We start from the raw sequence: 17,303 nt of genomic DNA on the forward strand, positions 1-17,303 counted from the left end.
TGTTTTACAAATACTGATGTGCAGTTGCACCAACTCTAAACACTGCACCCACTTTCATCCTGTTTCATCCATTGCTTTTCTGAGCCTACTTTACTGTTCCATTTATTCTCTCTACAAACTTAAGCTTCATTTGGAAGTTTTCACCTATTCTTTAAATGATAGTGTTTACAAAAATGTGAACCATTGTTACTATAAATTATTTCTGTAATGCCAAATCTTGGTTTCATTTCTTTACATCGGGCCTTTGTTACTGTCAGGGCATAGGCTGTTTTAGAGGGTAACATCTATTACTAAAAGACCTCCCTCATTCAGTTCTATAAAATCCTACTTTTTTTTTTTTTTTAATAAGAATTCAATCCATACATTTCTATGAGTCATACCATCCCTCCTGTTGAGACATGAAATGACCATAGCTCAATATTACTGCTCATTTAAATAATGATTTAGGTAAGATTCATTTTCCTTGCTGTCATTTTTTTTTTTCTCCGTCTCGGATGCATTTCCCTGCATGTCTAGCATTATTGTGTAATCTGTTCATTTTCTTCTTTGCTGCTGATTTAGCTTGTTGGTCTGCAAAGGTGTTCCCTTTTCAAACTGAATCTATGTCATTTATATGGGCTGCGCATTTACAGACTGCTAGTTCCATTGGCAATATTATCGCTTGTAGTAATGTTCGCAGCAATTCTTGATGTGTCACAGGTTTTCCTGTTGATATTATCATACCTCTTTTTACCTAATAACTTACAAACGTGTGACATGTAGCATATGCATATTGTCTGTGTATAAATTGTTACTCTTTTACTTTCAGCTAATTTACACGCCTCTGTTAAAGCCACTAATTCAGCTGCTTGTGCAGAGTAACTCGATTGTAGTCTTATCTTCTTCTATTGCATAGCCAACCTCATTTTGCCCTAAGTTGTTTTCACTCGATGGATAAACAAGTCCTCTTATCAAGGGTGAGTCCTGTAAGTCTTTTGCAGTGCTGAAACGCATGAGAAACTTTAAGGTCAAAGGGCACATGTCACAAAGGCACAAGTAGAACTTGTATGTGTGTAAACGTATCCTATTGGTTACTGTGTCTTTTTCCTATTAAAACCATCATAAATCCATTTTTTAATCCATCATTAGCTCAAAATTCTTTTTATAATCCAGTAAAGCCAAAATAGTACTAGATATTAGCATTGGTTTTAGATCTGTGACAGCTTGCTCTGCTTCTTCTGTCCAAGTGATGTTATCAGTTATCTTCAGTTCTTTACCATATGATGTCACTTAGAGGCTGCACTATTTCTGGATTGCCTGGTACCCAGCTCCTGCAGCAATTTGCAAGTCCTAAAAAGGACCTGATAATTCTTTTTGGCTATGGCATCGGTGCTTGCAAAAAATATTGTTTGCTGTCTTCAATTATTGTTTGGCCGTTTCCTAAATATTTTAACTCTATTCTAAAAAAAGAATCTAATTTCGCTTGCTTTGTACCATTTTCTGCTGAATGTTGCAACAATTTTATCCTGTCTCTCTCACATGCCTTTGTTTTAGATGCTATTAACACGTCATCCACATAAAGTCAAATTTGGCTCTCTTTTGAAGGGATACCTTTCGCTATATTATTAACATTGCTTATTTAAATATAGTTGGACTTTCTGTGCAACTTTGCTTTTAGCAATTCTGCTATTATTGGCCTAATTCCTTCTCTCACATCTGATTTTAGTGGATATTATCATTGACACGGTCTCCAATTAGTTTAAAGCCTTATTTCTCCTTCATTCACTTTCTTCAGTCTTTCTCTTCTCACAATTTGTTCTCTTCCTCCTTTGTGAGATAAATCTGTCTTTCTGTACTGTCCACCTCAAAGACAACACATTCCTAAAGAAAGGGTTTTAGGAGCGGCACCGGTCTGGACCATTTGTTATTTGTTAATTTTCTTTAATTTATTTTCTTTTTCTTATTTCTTTTCCACTGATACCCAATTATCCCATAGCAGATTTAAACATTTCTCTTTTTCATTTATATAGGTTATAGGCCCATTGAAGTTCTTTACTTGTTTTCCCATTAACTTTTTTAGCTGACCCATTTCTTGAACAACAGGTCCCCATTTTCAATAAGAGCATTCTTGTCCAGATTAACTTTCTTAGTTGTCCTTATTATGAGGTAATTGCTTACATATCTTCTATTAACTTCTCTTTCAACTTCATTTACAACATTTTATATAAATTCTTAGTTACAGAGTGTGGTTGGAATTCAAGGAGAATGACTCATGAACCGTAGTGTGTTTCCTACGTGGCAAGCTTCAAGGTCATGAACCGTAGTGTGTTTCCTACGTGGCAAGCTTCAAGGTCATGAACCGTAGTGTGTTTCCTACGTGGCAAGCTTCAAGGTCATGAACCGTAGTGTGTTTCCTACGTGGCAAGCTTCAAGGTCATGAACCGTAGTGTGTTTCCTACGTGGCAAGCTTCAAGGTCATGAACCGTAGTGTGTTTCCTACGTGGCAAGCTTCAAGGTCATGAACCGTAGTGTGTTTCCTACGTGGCAAGCTTCAAGGTCATGAACCGTAGTGTGTTTCCTACGTGGCAAGCTTCAAGGTCATGAACCGTAGTGTGTTTCCTACGTGGCAAGCTTCAAGGTCATGAACCGTAGTGTGTTTCCTACGTGGCAAGCTTCAAGGTCATGAACCGTAGTGTGTTTCCTACGTGGCAAGCTTCAAGGTCATGAACCGTAGTGTGTTTCCTACGTGGCAAGCTTCAAGGTCATGAACCGTAGTGTGTTTCCTACGTGGCAAGCTTCAAGGTCATGAACCGTAGTGTGTTTCCTACGTGGCAAGCTTCTAGGTCATGAACCGTAGTGTGTTTCCTACGTGGCAAGCTTCAAGGTCATGAACCGTAGTGTTTTCGTGGTCAAAACCTATTGTCTGATCCGGCCACGTACTGGGGGCTCTATCCCAGAAATACAGAACGTTTTAGACTCCTAATTCCTTCCACCTAAAGCCTTAATGAGATGGTTTCTCGATCTACTTCAACAAACCACCAGTTTGTGTTAACACCGGTTGTTTTCCATTCTTCCTGCTGCTTCAAAAGGCTTCACTCCATCACACTTAAATTCACACATACACAACTGGCACTGTTTCAATATGTTGTATCTCAGGTCTTCAAGAACCTGTCCCTCATTTATCTCAGCTCTCCTCCCTCTTTCTTGGTGGTGCTGTGGGGTCTGGCGACACCTCTGCTGCTGCTGCAACCGGGGGGTTCAGGATCTGGATGCTGTCTCCTGAGGGGAGTGGTTTCATTGTCCTTTTCTTTTTTTGTTACAGAAAATTCTGTATTTTCTTTAATTTTTGCCTTCTTAATTTCTTACTTACATTTTGTAGCCCCGGCTCAACATAATGCTGTCATTTTTAATTCTTCATCTTTTTTCTTTACTTTTTTTGTTTTTTCTTGAACCATTATTTTCAATTCAAGTAATTAATTGCTGTTTTTCCATGTTTAGCATAAATATATTTTGAATCTCCTGCCAATCCTTCACCTAATTTTGAACAGCAACCACTATTACAATTACAATTATTATTTCGATGTTCTACATTTATTTATTTTCTCTTCCGTCCTATTTCTGTTCCTATCTGGTGACAAGGCAACACGGTTCGGGATTTTACCAGAAATGTTAGAGTTTGCTGACTCAAAATTTACATTCAAGCTTTACAGTGCACTTTTCTCTTCTACTACATAACAAATTTACCACCGATTTTCTTACTCACATTCCTGTGTCGGATCCCGTCACCCCCAGGAGAGACGGGCCGTGAAGCCGAACTCCTTTCCCTGAACGTGTGCTGAGAGAAGATCTACAGAATGAAGTAATTATGAAAAGGACAATTTCAGAAAAATAGTTCAAATATTCAGTGACATGTCATGTGCTCATGTCATGTGCTCATGTCATGTGCTCATGTCATGTGATCATGTCATGTGATCATGTCATGTGATCGTGCTGAGAACAGCTTTAGTCCAAGGGAAGTGACCAATCTGTCCACTTGACCATGAAGTCTCTGAAGTCTGCTCTTGATGTTACAGCTCCGTTAAAAGCCTGTACGTCATTAGGCCAACGTGCGCCTCCCCATGGTACAACGAAGAACTGCGCTCACATAACTCCCACACAGAAAAACCCCTAAAAGCGTGGAAAAGCTGCTCCTGTCCAATCAGCAGGCTCTGTGTAAGGCCCAAACCAGATACTATTCACATCTAATAGAAATCAACTAAAGTAACGCTGTAACCATGGTAACACACTGTCACAGCAGTAGAGCCCTCTCAGCTCTGATGATTTCCTCCTATTTTTTAATAATAAAATAAAAACAATCAGAGATAAATGAGATGAAATGACTCCCACTATTCGCCCTGAACAAGCCCAAGCTGTAAAACTAGTGCCACATATAAATCCATCAGTAACTCTAGAAAGTTAGTGGAACTCTGTCAGGGTTTGTGGTTCATGTCTCTGTGATCACTCGACCGATCCACATGAACTATGTAATAATCATTTTCACAATTTGAACATATATGAAAATATGTTGGTGCTGATTCCTAACAAAGAACAAAGATGGTTCTTACCTTGTAAAGTGTAAAAGTCAGTAACATCTCATGACCAGCCAAAGATGACAGAACTAAGATGCAACTGCTTTCTTTTTAAACTTTATGTAGCAGATTTACGCAGATGAAAGATCTTTTATTTTTGTCTGAAAAAGTTACTAGGGCTGTAATTATAATCTAATTACTCAATTATTAATGTGTTACTAGGAAAGTAATCTGATTAGGGTGTTACACAGTTTCCTTTGAACAACTGATGGATGCTCCACTTTTTTTTGTTACCTCTGTTTTCGGAGCCTCTGATTGGTCGGAGGAATCCAGAGGACAAATGCCTGAGAGTAAATTTGGGGGAAACCCTTCTTCCCGGGGCCTCTACTTCTCTGGCAGCTACTACTCGGTGTGGCCCGACTCTCGACAGCTGGTGCTGCTTCTGGACTCTAGAACCCTGGGGGTCTGCGAGGGGGTCTACTGTGTTTGAACCTGGTGCTCTCAGACCTGCTGGTCCTCCTCCACAGCCTCAGCGACGCCTTCACTGAGCCGCTCTGCTCTCCGGACTCTAATCCAGCTCTTATAATAAACAGTGCCTTAAGTACAATGTGGAAGAACTATCTTGAGCTCTTCCTGTTTGTAGAACACACCACGTTAGAGCGTTTGTGATTGTGGCTGAATACAATAAATCATTCCTATTAAAAGTTTACCAAAGAAGTCAATCGGGAGAAATTCTCTCTCTTGTAATGTTACATTTGACCACCAGGGGGCACCGAGGCCCTGGTTTTGTTCATTTTATTCCAGGATTATAAAGAGTTCAAATGAACATTACAGGTGAAACCACATGTTTCACTTAAACATAGTCAACATCATTCTTTAAAAGATTTCACCAAAACATTTTCTCTCGTTTGAGCATTTTGTTGTTTATATCATTTATAATGTTACTTCATAATGTTACTTCATAATGTTACTTCATAATGTTACTTTATAATGTTACTTCATAATGTTACTTCATAATGTTACTTCATAATGTTACTTCATAATGTTACTTCATAATGTTACTTCATAATGTTACTTCATAATGTTACTTCATAATGTTACTTCATAATGTTACTACATAATGTTACTTCATAATGTTACTTCATAATGTTACTTCATAATGTTACTACATAATGTTACTTCATAATGTTACTACATAATGTTACTTCATAATGTTACTTCATAATGTTACTTCATAATGTTACTTTATAATGTTACATTATAATGTTACTTCATAATGTTACTTCATAATGTTACTTCATAATGTTACTTCATAATGTTACTTTATAATGTTACTTTATAATGTTACTTCATAATGTTACTTCATAATGTTACTTCATAATGTTACTTCATAATGTTACTTCATAATGTTACTTCATAATGTTACTTCATAATGTTACTTCATAATGTTACTTCATAATGTTACTTCATAATGTTACTTCATAATGTTACTTCATAATGTTACTTCATAATGTTACTTTATAATGTTACTTTATAATGTTACATTATAATGTTACTTCCTGGTTGGACATGAGCAGATGCTTCACCCGTTCACCAGGAGTTTCCTCCACTGTGGCTCCCATTCAAGTCCTGACCTGCCCAGCCCTGCTTAGCTTCAGAGATCTGACCGGCTCTGACCGGCTCTGACCGGCTCTGACCGGCTCTGACCGGCTCTGACCGGCTCTGACCGGCTCTGACCGGCTCTGACCGGCTCTGACCGGCTCTGACCGGCTCTGACCGGCTCTGACCGGCTCAGATCAGGCTTTGATAAGAAACTTTTTGTTGTTGTTAGAATTGTGTTCTCAGACACATGATTATTTATGTGTAGTTTAACTATTGCTAATGTTCTGTAAATGCACTTTATTGTATATTATGTAAATGTTTTATTTTGGAGGTTATATGTGACCACTTCCTGTTCCATTCCCCATGATTGATCCGCACATAGAGTAAAATAAAGTGGCACAAAGAAACTAACAAGTGTCTTTTCTTATGAGCAGCTTATTAGCTGTTTAATTATGACACAGATTATTTCCTCGACACTATTTCTGTCATTTTTAACTTTTTAATTGAACTTAAACGTAAAAGGATGATCCCTATTTACCGCAGCTTCTTTTATGTTCTGCTCATTACAGGAGACAATGACATAGAAGTTTAACCCTGAAGTATGTAATCTCATGTGAACTTCATGACTCAGAGGACAAAGTGACTCAACCAGTTTGAGAGACGCTTTAGAAAACACTTCTGTCACGTCAAGAACATTCATTACTCCAATACTATAATCCAACACCACTTTGCTGCTTCCTTTTATTCAAAAGATACAAATAAAACTACAAATTGTGTGATATTCATGTGAGATAATAAGAGGGTTTTGTTTTGAGTTTATTTGAGATGATGAACAGTGTGACTTTAAATAAGTTATCATTGTTTCCTGGAAGAGAAATGTGGTCGGACAAGATTCCAGCAGCAACTTCACACGACACTAAAACAGGTCTAAAGCAGGACTAAAGCAGGTCTAAAACAGGACTAAAGCAGGACTAAAGCAGGACTAAAGCAGGACTAAAGCAGGACTAAAGCAGGACTAAAGCAGGACTAAAGCAGGACTAAAGCAGGACTAAAGCAGGACTAAAGCAGGACTAAAGCAGGACTAAAGCAGGTCTAAAACAGGACTAAAGCAGGACTAAAGCAGGACTAAAGCAGGACTAAACCTGGACTAAAGCAGGACTAAAGCAGGACTAAAGCAGGACTAAAGCAGGACTAAAGCAGGACTAAAGCAGGACTAAAGCAGGTCTAAAGCTGGACTAAAGCAGGACTAAAGCAGGACTAAAGCAGGACTAAAGCAGGTCTGAGCAGGTCTGAGCAGAGATCTGGGGGAGGATGGCAAAGCCCATGTTTCTCCAGATGTTGGAGCGACAGGAGAACTTGATAAAAAGGTAAGAATGGGACACATTGCTGTTCTTATATTGAGTGGTTTGTGCCTCGGCTGCAGCAGGAGCCAGGCGTCTGTGTCCGAGAGGGAAATGTCAGCTTTATATCAATATTGTGAAGTGGCACTGGGAATAATGAAAAGGGATTTGACTTCCAGACCTGCCAAAAGAACCTGTGCCGTTTGGAGACAGTTCTTGTTTTAGTCTTAATGAAGTCCTGATTTAAACCTGTTTTTCTGTCCCTAAAGTCGCCCACAGAGACTGTCTCACTTCAGGTCCTTGAATGAAGACCAAAGGGCCGAGGACCAGAGCTCTTCACACAGATCCAGGTCAGATTCAGAGTAAAAACAAAGATCTTGACCTTTATAACAGTTCAGTGTCATAAACGGTTTGAACCTCTGACCACGAGGACCTGTTCTTCCCAAACGTTCAAACTAAAACGAGCCTCAATTCAAACTTTCTCTGTTTCTGAAGCTTTAAAGACAAAAGTGTTTGTGTTTGTTTGTCTGAGACTCTGCAGAGGAACAGCACCGTTTGGAGTCTAAACCTGAGACTTTCACAGGAGGAGGAGGAAAAGCTCTGACTGACATGAGTTTGGACTTTTGTCGGCGAATAAGAAGTTCTGTATCTTGTTAAAGACTAGATCAGACAGGATTTATGACTGAACGACAAACACAAGACGACATAAGACCATCCTTACACAGAATGAGACAAATACAAGCACAACTGAACAAAGATGGAAGAATAAGTCTGGATGCTGAGAAGGATTTGATTCTGTAGCTGGACTTATTTATTTAAAGTGATAAACACATTTAAAATAAAGGATTTAATTCTAAAATAATATTGGGGCTCTTTACGATGGTCCAACATCAAGAATTAAAATCAATGGTCATGTGACAGATCCACTGACTCTGGACAGAGGGGTCACACAGGGCTGTGCCTGGTCTCTCCTCCTGTTTGCTTTGTATTTGGAAACATAGGCCCAATTTACTAGACAATCAAAAATAATTCCCAGTGTTAATGGGACGGAACATAAAATTGCTGCAGATGATGTTCAATTGTGTTTGATCAAACCAGAACTTTCCAAACCTAATGTGATCCATTTTCTTCATGATATTGGTCCAGTATCTTATTTGCGCCCCCCTCTGACCTTTAGAAAAACTTACCCATTTAAATTGAAAACTGTTCTGGCAAATTATACTCCTCTTTTTAGTACTATGATGGAACCTTATGCCCTACTAAAGTGTAAGTCAAAGAATTGACTTACTTGCTCAGATTTCTCTCTCTGTTCCAGACTCTGTTTGATGATGGAATAAAACTATCTCTAGATTTATATGGAAAGAAACTTTGAATCTGATCTAAAACTCTACAATTATCAAAAGTAAAAGGGGGCGGGGTTTACCTTGTGTGAAAAATTACTTTATTTCAGGTAAATTCAGAGCGTTGCTGGTGTTATCCAGAATGTTGTGCTCAATGGTCTTATACTGAGAGTCATGTGGTGCCTGAGGTTCCTGTACAGGTCTTATACTGAGAGTCATGTGGTGCCTGAGGTTCCTGTACAGGTCTTATACTGAGAGTCATGTGGTGCCTGAGGTTCCTGTACAGGTCTTATACTGAGAGTCATGTGGTGCCTGAGGTTCCTGTACAGGTCTTATACTGAGAGTCATGTGGTGCCGGGGGTTCCTGTACAGGTCTTATACTGAGAGTCATGTGGTGCCTGAGGTTCCTGTACAGTTCTTACTGCAGATGACAGACGCTTGAGTCTGACGGAGGAAGTGAAGAATCCCTGGGTCAAATCTGTTCTCACAACATGGAAGGAGCTGATCAGAACATACAAACTAAACACAGATGTTACAATCTTAAACTAGTAAAACTTTATGTCTAAAGGTTTTTCACCAGTTGTAAAAGAGAATCACACGAAAAGCTTTGATGTGTTGAATGAGAAACAGGACTTTTATAGGTTTTTACAAATAAAGAGTTATTAAAACCAAGACATGAAACAAAGTCATGACCTTTATAATCTCTGACTGAGATGTTTATCAAGGCTTATGAAGCAGAACTTTCAAGAGGAATAATATTTATATCAGGACGGTGCTCCACACATCAGATACTGCAGCAGGTGCGTGTGAAAAAGGCGTACATGGCGCTAAAAGTACTAGGAAAGAAAATATTTGAGCACAGGTGGAGGAGGTAGGGGGATCGGGTACAGTGTTCACAGTGCAGGGTTCAGAATAAGCTTTATCCAAAATGCGACGCAATTACTCCCAAATGCGATGCGTTCATTAGAAAAAAGTGTTTTTGTTTCGCAGCTTTTGCGACACAAAAATGTGTTTAATTGTTTAACCAAAACGCCTAAAAAGTACTGATCACTGTCAATCCATCGCCAACAACGACATGACACATGTAGGACGCTGTGTGGACATGACAGATGTAGGACGCTGTGTGGACATGACACATGTAGGACGCTGTGTGGACATGACACATGTAGGACGTTGTGAGGACATGACACATGTAAGATAAGATAAGATAAGATAATCCTTTATTGTCCCACATGGGGAAATTTCATTGGTGCAACGCAGGTAGATACAGAGGTAGATACAGAAGAACAGATCACTTATAGGAAGTCTGAAAAACACTTTCAGTAGAAGATCTCCTATAAATAAATAATATAATATAATTGTTATAAAGTCTGACAGCAGCAGGAAGGAAAGACCTGTGAAACCTTTCCTTCACACAGCGAGGGTGGATCAGTCTCTCACTGAAGCTGCTCTCCAGAGTGGACAGAGTGTCCTGCAGGGGACAGAGTGTCCTGCAGGGGACAGAGTGTCCTGCATGGGGCGACACTCATGGTCCTGCATAGATGTGAATCTAGCCAGGACCCTTCTGTCCCCCACCTCCTGCCCCGAGTCCAAAGCGCAGCCCAGAACGGAGCTGGACTTCTTGATGACTCTGTCCAGCCTCTTCCTCTCCCTCTCTGTGATGCTGCTGCTCCAGCAGGCCACACCGTACAGGAGGGCTGATGCCACCACAGAGTCATAGAAGGTCTTCAGGAGTGGCCCTGTCACTCCAAAAGACCTGAGTCTCCTCAGGAGGTAGAGCCGACTCTGGCTCTTCCTGTACAGTGCGTCTGTGTTATGAGTCCAGTCCAGTTTGTGGTTCAGATGAACACCCAGGTACTTGTATGAGTCCACTCTCTCAATGTCCCGTCCCTGGATGTTCACTGGTGAGGGGGCAGTGGGGTGGCGTCTGCGGAAATCCACCACCATCTCCTTGGTCTTCCCCGCGTTGATGAGGAGGTGGTTCCGCTGACACCAGTCCACAAAGTCCTGCGCCAGTCCTCTGTACTCCGCGTCATCGTCGTCCGTGATGAGTCCGATGATGGCAGAGTCATCAGAGAACTTCTGCAGGACACAGCTGTCTGTGTCATGTCTGAAGTCTGCAGTGTAAAGGGTGAAGAGAAAGGGCGCGAGGACAGTGCCCTGGGGCCCCCACACTGCAGGTCCGAGTGTCAGACACACAGTCCCGTGCTCTCACAAACTGGGGTCGGTCTGTGAGGTAGTCCAGGATCCACTCTGCCAGGTCATACTCCACACCAGCCGTCTCCAGCTTGTCCCTCAGGAGCAGCGGCTGGATGGTGTTGAAGGCACTGGAAAGATCGAAGAAGAGAATCCTCACAGAGCTGCCAGGCTTTTCCAGGTGAGAGAGAGAGCGGTGCAGCAGGGAGATGACGGCGTCCTCCACTCCGATGCCAGACCGATATGCAAACTGCAGCGGGTCCATGGCTGAGCTCACGGTGGAGCGGAGGTGGTCCAGGACCAGCCGCTCCAGTGTCTTCATCAGGTGGGACGTGAGAGCCACTGGCCTGAAGCTGTTGAGGTCTTTGGGGCGCGGTGTCTTAGGCACAGGTACCAGACAGGAGGTCTTCCAGACCTGTGGTACCACCCTCAGCTTCAGGCTCATGTTGAAGACATGCTCCATAACTCCACACAGTTCATCTGCGCAGGACTTAAGGAGGCCGGGGGAAGAGGAATAAGCCTCCTTGGTGTTGGCAAAAAACAAGTCCAATGTTCTATTTTCTCTGGTGGGGCAGGTAACATACTGGGTGTATGTTGGTAGAACAGAAGAGGGTGAAGCGTGGTTAAAGTCACCAGAGACGAGGAAGAGACCCTATGGGTGCTGTGTTTGCAGCCTACAAGTGCAGGAGAGCAGTGCTTCACAAGCATTTTCAGCATTGGCAGACGGGGCACATGTGAGAACTCCCGGGGCAGATAATATGGCCTCATGCCAATAGCCAATAGTTCAATATCCTTGTTACATAGCTACTCCTTCACTGTGCAGTGTTCGGGTTTGGACCAGCTCGTGTTCACATACACCGCCAGACCTCCACCTCTTTTCTTCCCGCATTCTCTCGTTCTGTCCGCCCACAGCAGATGAAAATTGTCCAAACCTACAATAGAGTCTGGCATTTCTGCTGTTAACCAGGTCTCTGTGAAAATCAAGACGCTGCTGTCCCTATAAATCCTCTGGGACCGCATGAGGCTCGCTATTTCCGTCATTTTATTTTGAAGGGACCTCACGTTACCCATGACTACGGCGGGAACCGACTTCCTGTTTGTCCCTCTCTTCTCTCGGAGTTTACGTCCAGCCCGTCTGCTTCGTTGCGTTTTCCTTAGGATGTCTGCCGGGATAACGTGACGATCTCCGGGTAAGACGACTGTTCTCCGCAGTTTCATGAGTTCCTCCTTTGTGTGGGTTAGGGTTAGGGTTAGGTTAACCCTAACCCTAAACGCGGTACGGCGCCGGCCGGGGAGCGGGGCCGGAGCCGGGGGACTCAGAGCCAAGACACATCGCAACGACACGACGAAAACACTCAATCCAGCCGAATAAAGTCGAAACAAGTTAATTTAAAGCGATTCCAGTGCGTGTCCCGATCTTTCATGAAGTTCCTCTTTCATATAAACGTGTATATAAACGTGTACCGACGACACGCCGTACTTTAGCGGCGGCCGGAGGGCGCGGGGGAGCTGGTGGGCTAGCTCGTAGCTAGCTCACATCACAACAACACGACGAAAAACGCTCAAATCCAGCCGAAAAAAGTCAAAAACAGATTGACAATAAGTGTAAGAAAAAAGAGAGCGTTTACACCGGGCTGCTAGCTGTACCAGCGCCTTATGACGCCTGTAGGACGCTGTGTGGACAGGAAACAATGTAGGACGCTGTGTGGACATGACACATGTAGGACGCTGTGTGGACATGACACATGTAGGACGCTGTGTGGACATGACACATGTAGGACGCTGTGTGGTCATGACACATGTAGGACGCTGTGTGGACATGACACAATGTAGGACGCTGTGTGGACATGACACATGTAGGACGCTGTGTGGACATGACACATGTAGGACGCTGTGTGGACATGACACATGTAGGACGCTGTGTGGACATGTCACATGTAGGACGCTGTGTGGACATGACACATGTAGGACGCTGTGTGGACATGTCACATGAAGGACGCTGTGTGGGCATGTCACATGTAGGACACTGTGTGGACATGACACATGTAGGACGCTGTGTGGACATGACACAATGTAGGACGCTGTGTGGACATGACACATGTAGGACGCTGTGTGGACATGACACATGTAGGACGCTGTGTGGACATGACACATATAGGACACTGTGTGGACATGACACATGTAGGACGCTGCTGTCTCAGATCGAGAGTCTGAAAGTGGGAGGAGCCACACGTAAAGTTTGCGTCAGATTCAGACTCTGAGGTCAGAGGTCAATAACTCCTAAACACTAAAGTCTTTGCAGATTATTCACATAAAATATTCATATTTACACTGCAGTGACACAACCTGTTTTTAATAATCAGATGAGTATTTTGGGCTCAGCCAATCACACGCTCCGAATGTGCAGCCGGAGCCGAGACGAGACGAGTACTTAGGGAGCGTCATCAAATAACAAAACGAAAAATGGAATGGAACGTCAAATCGAGCGGTACAATTTAAATAACACATAAATACATCATGATGGTCGCCACAGCAACACTTATTTTTCCATCAGAAGCTTAAGACATATTTTTTGTGATTATAATGACAATTAATATGTAAATGAGACTCCTGCAAATAGTCGTCTGATGATGATGATATGAAAGAAAGTTGTAAATGAGGCCATCTGACTTTGTGCAAATTAATTTGTTCAACCACTAATTTTATTTGCAAGTTTTCTGTTTTATTTTTTAAAAAAAAAGTCTTTCAAAGTTCATTTGTTAAGAGTTTTTTTTAAATATTTTTTTTTACAAATAGATTTTAAATAAATAATCTTGTTACATCGATGGAAAATATTGATTGTTAGTCACTTTCGTGTTTTGCTATGCAATTATCAAATTGCTGTACAAATTTGAAAAAATTAACGGATTGTTTAGCAGCTTCTGCAGTAAAAGTGAAACTCCTTCATCTGAGCCCTGCAGTGCTGTGCTCTAGCTCTCGACACCTCCCTTATAAGAGCTTCTAAACAGGAGACATCTCTGTACGTTCTGTTCAAATGGACTCTTCTTCTGATTCCAGCTCCTACATCATGGACCCACCTGGACCTGGCCCCGGGTCTAAACCCAGACCTGGACCTGGCCCCGGGTCTAAACCCAGACCTGGACCTGGCCCCGGGTCTAAACCTAGACCTGGACCTGCTCCCAGCTCTCCGTCTCTGAAAAGTGACCGCCGCTCCAAAGACTATCCTCCATTGTTCAGTGAAGCTCGTCCTGAAGACCAGAGGTGAGACCTGCTTCATCCAGAGCTCTGGACATGTTCTCAGGACATGTTCTCAGGACATGTTCTCAGGACATGTTCTCAGGACATGTTCTCAGGACATGTTCTCAGGACATGTTCTCAGGACATGTTTCAGGACATGTTCTCAGGACATGTTCTCAGGACATGTTCTCAGGACATGTTTCAGGACATGTTCTCAGGACATGTTTCAGGACATGTTCTCAGGACATGTTCTCAGGACATGTTCTCAGGACATGTTCTCAGGACATGTTTCAGGACATGTTCTCAGGACATGTTCTCAGGACATGTTCTCAGGACAGCGCCACCTGTTGCTCAGCCTTTATCAGTGCAAACAGTGATCCTGTGTTTGAATGGAGCTGCTCTCAGTGTGACACAGATGAGTTCAGGTGGGACTGGACTCTTGACTCAGGACAGGGTTAACACAGAGACACAGATGAACTCACATGTATTTGGACGGTGGGAGGATATCAGAGGATAGCGCTCACACACACAATCGCCACAAAGTCCATCCTTTGTTAAAGCTGTAGGTCCCTGTCCCTCCAACGCCCGAATGTGAAGGATTATTTTAGCTGCATTTTTGTCATGGAATCAGACATACACCGATGCTATTCCTTAACACATAGAGAACACAATTCAACTTAGAATATGAAACGACACAGAAATATCAGACATTTGTATGGCAAGCTTGGGAGAAAACGCTGGGCTGTAGCAGCCAGGTTGTTGTAAGCAGCCTGGCTGACCCTCCTGCGTCTCACCCCGTTTTTTCCCATGCTGGTTGGTTTTATTAGATATTCTGGAATAGGCAGGTCACATTTCTCATTGGTCAGCCTCACATCAAGGCACTTGTTTTACAGCTGGTATTTTTCCTAGAGATCAAGCCTTGGGTAAACATTACCCAAACTCCTCTGGGCTGTCACACCCCCTCCTGGGGCAACATTCTTTGGCCCATCTTTACGACCCCTTTACAAATGCAGTTTGTCACACACCCGTTCTTCTCTTAGACTAATGATGCAGATAAAATATCACTATTATGCAGATAAAATACATCACAGAAATATAATCATATATTCACATTTTATCACACATTTCCACAGACTGGCCACTGGGGCGACTCACGGCAGGTTTAAGCTAACAATACCTTATCCAGACATGTTATAGATCCATGTATATCCTGCATGTCTTCAACCACACGTCACTTCCTGTGCTGCTGGAAGGTTCCCTCCCCTTTTTGGGTGAAAACACAAACCGAGTACATTAAACTCATGGGATGAGATCGCTGATAAACCAGTGGCGGCTCGCCCATAGGGGGCGCCGCCCCACCTGACCTGACTGCCTGTTTTTATTTTATTTTTTAAATAATCTCTCATTTTGAAAAAATAACCTGTGTTGATTCGATGCTATTGATGATTTTGCTTTATGGGTTTAGAACTCTCCAGAATTATATTTTCATTCACTTTCAAATTCCACTTTTAGAACGTGAACGTTTATCATGTTTGGTGTAGGAGCCAATAGACTGGTGCCGGGGCTCCTGTTCAGCCCCATTGTGCTGTATTTAAGCCAATGGCTGCCCTGCTGTGAGGCAAAAGAATACACATCCGCCAATCATCGTCGATGAATTTGATGGGTTTGGGGCGCTGAAGATTAGCGCCCCAAAGTACCAAGATGCACCACTGCAGCTGCTTGTTTACAGATGTTTTCATTCCAGCAGCAAAGTGTGTGAAATGGCGACGTCGGATGAATTTGCCCCAAATACAGTCAAATCCTCACATCTGCTTCACTTTGAAGAAGAACTTTTGAGGAAAAGCTCATTGTAAAACAACTCGGACCAGACAAGCCAGAAGTGAACATGACCCAACAGATCATCCGCACCATGAGAGTGAACCACGTGAAAGATAGTGGCGTCTCAGACGACTTACAGACTGGTCAATTCAAGTATTGGCTCAATTCTACAATTCTACACGGTCTGTTAAGTACAGAAACATACCATTGAGCGTAAAGTGGGACGGGCATGCGTTCCTAGAAGTCCTAATGCACGACTCCCGGTAGTAACGTTCGTATTTACTTGTTAATTTCTCTTAATTCTGAGAGAATCTTTATCTCCCGCTTTACTACGCGTCATCTCGCCCTGGGATGACGAATAGGTTGAGAAGTTTGCCTAAAATGTACCAGAATGCAGCAAATCACATCTATGAAATTCCAAATTTCAAATAGCTCCACCTAAAAAATAATTCACCAGCCGCTGCTGTGGTAAACTATAATAAATATCCCTAAACTTTATTTACTGAATTCTGTTGCAGAGCCAACGACAAAAAGAATGCAGTACAAACAGAGACGACAGTAAAAGTGTGTGTATCAGAGGCACAAGTACACACTGCACATACAAATACAGATAATAATCCATTGTATTTGTGTTACTTGAGCTATGTGCAGGTTTTGAACTTCTACCTGTAAAATGTATTGAATTATTTTGGGTTTAATGTAGTTGAATGAAATGTTTTCTACGTTGTACAGTTTAGGCTAGCTGTTGCTAACATAAAGGAACAACAGGATTCATTTTGGATCCTTAAACTCAACACGTTGAGCCTGGTCGAATATTGAAATAATTGATTTGTCGTGACATAATTAAATGGATGAGTTTGTGTTTGTGAGTGTGGCCGTTCAGCCGAGGGAAGCGAGTGATGATGAGTCCACTGACACTGAATGAAACAGGGCGTGGTTAAAGTGGGCGGGACTCAGTGCCTGTATGTTGAAGACTCTGTAGAAAAGGGACGAGGTTCTGTCGCACTCTGCTGGCAACAGTGAGAAGTGCACTTAGCACATTTAGCACGTTGTAATTTCAAAAAACATTTGTCAGGACTCTGCTTTTCTCCAGGGACTCAGCAGTTAGACCCGCCTCTGTGGCAGTGAGAAGTCAAGATTCCATCATGCCAACCATTCCAGAAGGACATTCTGCCTATGACGAAAAGTATACAAATATCAACATTGCTCCATTTAACAGATTG

At 42.3% G+C, this 17,303-nt stretch overlaps 1 protein-coding gene across 1 annotated transcript in view; it reads left to right on the forward strand.

Moving 5' to 3' along the window:
* LOC140363133 (uncharacterized) overlaps window positions 1–17,303 on the forward strand; it is an 81,637-nt gene that overhangs the window by 33,601 nt on the left and 30,733 nt on the right.

This window comes from Eucyclogobius newberryi, unplaced genomic scaffold (genome assembly GCF_026437365.1).
Source record: "Eucyclogobius newberryi isolate DKJ021-1_F unplaced genomic scaffold, fEucNew1.0.hap1 SCAF_1, whole genome shotgun sequence".
In the NCBI taxonomy this organism is placed as follows: Eukaryota; Metazoa; Chordata; class Actinopteri; order Gobiiformes; family Gobiidae; genus Eucyclogobius; species Eucyclogobius newberryi.